The sequence below is a fragment of the Phyllostomus hastatus genome, unplaced genomic scaffold (assembly GCF_019186645.2).
Source record: "Phyllostomus hastatus isolate PE091 unplaced genomic scaffold, TTU_PhHast_1.1 phas_contig_58, whole genome shotgun sequence".
In the NCBI taxonomy this organism is placed as follows: Eukaryota; Metazoa; Chordata; class Mammalia; order Chiroptera; family Phyllostomidae; genus Phyllostomus; species Phyllostomus hastatus.
The window spans coordinates 48,680,908-48,685,459 of NW_025333916.1; the positions used below are offsets into that span (position 1 = coordinate 48,680,908).

At 38.9% G+C, this 4,552-nt stretch overlaps 1 non-coding gene across 1 annotated transcript; it reads left to right on the forward strand.

Annotated features, from left to right (window-relative positions):
- Nucleotides 1–577: 577 nt before the first annotated feature.
- On the forward strand, nt 578–768 carry LOC123825055. Its single transcript, XR_006786831.1, has one exon. It is a non-coding gene; the product is annotated as a U2 spliceosomal RNA (small nuclear RNA).
- Nucleotides 769–4,552: the final 3,784 nt, after the last annotated feature.

Genomic DNA, 4,552 nt, shown 5'->3' on the forward strand with positions numbered 1-4,552 from the left:
TTAGTGTTTTGGATTCCTTCAGATATATTCCCAGAAATGGGATTGCTGGGTCAAAAGGCAGATTCATTTTAAATTTTTTGAGGCATCTTCATACTGCTTTCCACAGTGGTTCCAGCAGTTTGCATTCCCACCAACAGTGCACTAAGGTTCCCTTTCTCCACATCCTTGCCAGCACTTGTTTGTTGATTTATTGATGATGGCCAATCTGACAGGTGTGAGATGGTGTCTCATTGTTGTCTTTGTTTACATTTCTCTGTGTATTTAGTGATATAGATCACCTTTTCATATGTCTATTGGCCAGCTGTATGCCTGTGTTTGGAGAAGTGTTTATTCAGACCCTTTGCCCATTTTTTAACTGAGTTGTTGCTTTTTCTGCTGTTGAGTTTTGTAAGGACTTTATACATTTTGGATATTAACCTTTTATCAGATGTATTGGTGAATATGTTCTCCCATTCTGTGGGTTGTCTTTTTATTTTGTTGGTGATTTCCTTTACTGTGTAAAATCTTTTTAGTTTGATAAAGTCCCCTTTGTTTCTTTTTTGTTTGTTTCCTTTGCTTGTGGAGATACATACAATAAAAAATTTCTTGGCCTTTTGGCTTTAATCAAGTGTAGTATCTGTTCTTATCAGTTTACTATTGTAGTTTTTATTGTATAGATCTTTCACATTTTTGTTAAAGCTATCCCTAAGTATTGTATTGTTTATGATGTTATTGTGAATGGAGTTTTGTGCGGGACCACTCTGCGTGGGATTGGAGACTGTAGCCCCAGGAGAGCAGGCTTTGAGAGAGGTCAGTAAGTCTCCCTGGAAAACCAGGAAACACAGGCTGCAGCCATGACCCAACACTAACACCAAGGACTCCCCTGGGAAATGAGGCTTGACGTATACATTGTATCCTTTGAAGCTTGCTTTGATTTGTATGTTGATATAAACCAGATGATTAGCCCTGGCTGACATAGCTCAGTGGATTGAGTATGGGCTGCGAACCAAAGCATCGTAGGTTCGATTCCCAGTCAGGGCACATGCCTGGGTTGCAGGCCGTGGTCCCCAGCAACCACACATTGATGTCTCCCTCTCTCTTTCTTTCTCCCTCCCTTCTATCTCTAAAAATAAATAAATTAAATTAAAAAAGAGTCACATCTTAAAAAATAAACCAGATGATTAAGTTCAAAGCATAAGGAGAGAACTCCTTGCATCACGAAATACACCTTCACAACCATCTGGCATCAGCATGTCTCACAGACTCTGACCTATGACAAATCTCTGTGTTTCTTCCATTGTTATCTATAAGATAATATTTGTTTTCTACAACTGTAGCCTTTTGGATGTTGATTGATAAGCAATATATGTATCCTATTCTGCACATTCTGATCCTAATAAAAGCTGTTTCAGAGAAGGGCTTGGGGCATTCCCCACTAGAAGGAATCGCCAACCCCTTTCCCACCAGAACAACAAGATTGTGTTCAGGACAACTTATTCTCATGCGCAGAGGCCGGGAGAGTTCCTTGGGAAGGAGTTCTCCCACATCTGGTGCCCAAACAGGGACTTAAACCCTTGATCTTCAGATGGGATCTCAGTTGGACCTCTGGGGCTAGATAGGAGAAAGAGTGGGAGAAAGTAATGGGGAAGCTAAGGGCCATAGCTAATGGCTACTGCATAACTCCACAGGGTTTGAAATTTCTAATTAAAACTTTGGCAACACCAGTTTACTAATTTATTTGCTACTTTAAAAGAGATGCCAAATTAACCTCACTGAGGTGTCTCTCCCTGTTCACTTGAGCTGAGCTAAGTCTTGTCAATCAAGCAATTCAAAGTAGATAGTTAACCCCCAAATTTGAAATCACTGAATAGCTTTTCCTCCCTACCAACCACAAAGGACATGTTGATTTACTGGCTTGGGGAAGAGGATATGCTTGTGTTTTCTCTTCAGAAGGACTCCTGGAGCTGCTGGCAAAGAGGGTGAAACTATATCATAGAAAATGTTACTCCACTCTGCAACACACCTCTGTTCCACAGGACTCCCTCGATCCAGAAGGAAATAGTACAGATAACGGAATGCTTTTGTCACTTGCCAACAACTCACTTGTGATCCCAGCTTCTCTAAGTTGTGTGTTAGCCGCCTAAAGTGGAACTCCAGTCAGCACTTGTGGAAGGAGGTCCGACATCACTTGCAAAGGGCCTTTTCCTCCAATCTCAAGGGATAAATTGATCAACTACAGCTTGGGCTACATCAACAACTACAGGACATTAAGCACCTCACTTAGCAGGAGGTCTTTCAGACCCTGCATGACAACTTACAATGGCTCAGTTCAAGGACTTGGTTTCAAGGGTTTAATTTACATGTCTGGGTCATGGGGACTATAGGATGCTTCCTAATCATTGTGGTCTTTTGTGATTTGAAATGTATTGCAAATTGTTTTCCAGGGATCGTATATATGAAAAGCAAGTAGCAGGCATCATTGGACTTACCACCATGTCCACCATAACAAACAGACAAGGGGGACACATAGGGGACCACTCCGTGTGGTTTCAGAGACTGCAGCCCTGTGAGGGCAGGCCTTGTGGGCGTTCCTCACTAGGGGATTCATCACCCGCTTTCCCACCGGAACAACAAGATTGTGTCCAGGACAACTCATTCTCATCTGCAGCAGCGGGAGAGCTCCTCGGGACAGAGTTCTCCCATGGTTTTAGTTTCTTTGTAGTGAAAGCCCATTGGAGATTTAATTTGCATTTTCTTGATTACTAATGTGGTTGATCATATTTTTATGAATTTTATCACCATATGTATAGATTCTTTTGTTGTCTTTGTTGACAATGTTTGCTCATTTTAATTGAATTATCTTTTTGTTATTCACTTTAAGAAGTTATACACCAGCCCTGGCTGGAGTAGCTCAGTGAATTGAGTACGGGCTGCGAACCAAAGCATCGTAGTTTTGATTCCCAGTCAGGGCACATGCCTGGGTTGCAGATCACGGCCCCCAGCAAGCGCACATTGATGTTTCTCTCTGTCTTTCTCCCTCCCTTCCCTCTCTAAAAATAAATAAATAAAATCTTAAAAAAAGAAGTTATGCACCTTTTATACTATTTTTGTTCAACATGATTTACACAAATTAATCCCTTGATAACATCTTTTGATAGCCAAAATTGTTTATTTCAATAACATCTAATTTATCACTTGTACATTGTCTTTTACAGTCATTACTTCATTTACACTTTCCAAAGTACCTACATTTATATCATAATCTCACCTGTATTCTTCTAAAACTTATGTGATTTCATTGTTTTGTTTTTGTTTTAGTGTTTAGGTCTATTATCTATCTCAACTTACTTTTTTGCATATGGTTTGATTTTTTTCCTTTATGGATCCACTTGTTACAGTGTTATACATTAGAAAAACTTTTCTTTCTTGATTGAGATTGCTTTCACATCTTTGTTGAAAAGTAAATGACCATATAAACTGTGTCTATTTTTTGAGCTTTCTATTACATTTAGTTGGTATGTCTGTAAATTTTAAGGCTAGAGCCATGTGTCATTGATTATTGTGTCTGAAAGTATAAGTACTGTAGTGAAAGTCAGCAAATATTGTTCTTATTAGTTATTGGCTGGGGTAGTCTAGGTTCTAGAGTGTCTAAATCCATTTTAGTAGCAGTTTTTCAATTTTAAAAAATGGGAAATTTTTATTGAGATTCCACTGAATTTATAGATCCCTTTGGAAAGGATGGTCATCTTAACAATATTGAGTCAATTTATGGATAATTTATGGGTAATAAAAGATCATTTATGTATATGTTCTTCAACATTTCTTAGAAGTTAAAACACAGCACATGTTTGAATATTTTTTGCTAAATTTAATCATCAATATTTTAATATGATGGTAATTTTAAATTGTTACATTTTAATTGCATAGTGCTGAAGAATAAAATTAGTATATATTGATTTCATATTCAGCAGCATTGCTAAACATCCTTCAGATTCCATAATTTATTTACATCATCCTTAAGACTTTGTTCCAGCCCTGGCTGGCATAGCTCAGTGGATTGAGCACGGGCTGTGAACCAAAGTGTCACAGGTTCGATTCCCTGTCAGGGCACATGCCTGGGTTGCACACCACGGCCCCCAGCAACTGCACATTGATGTTTCTCTTCTCTCTCTCTCTCTCTCTCTCTCTCTCTCTCTCTCTCTCTCTCTCTCTCCCTTCCCTCTCTAAAAGTAAATAAATAAAATCTAAAAAAAAAAGACTTTTGTTCCTCTTCTCCTTCTCCTTTTTTTAACCTCCTCTTCCTTAGGTATGGAAGCCAGTGTAGGCTTTCCTGAGAAAGTGATTATTGAACTAAGGTCTGGCAGAAAGTAAGATTCAAACAGACAAAATTTATGTGCCCCAGATGAGCAGGGCCAGGCAAAATTCCAGTCTTTGTCCTTAGAGCGAGGGATATCAAAGTGATCACTGTTGTTAGCTTTCACAACATTCACAGGCTGAGAGTCTGAGTTCCTCGAGTTTTTGGTTAATTAAGAATCTCTTTCTCTTATTTGAATCATGTAGATTTATTTGATGC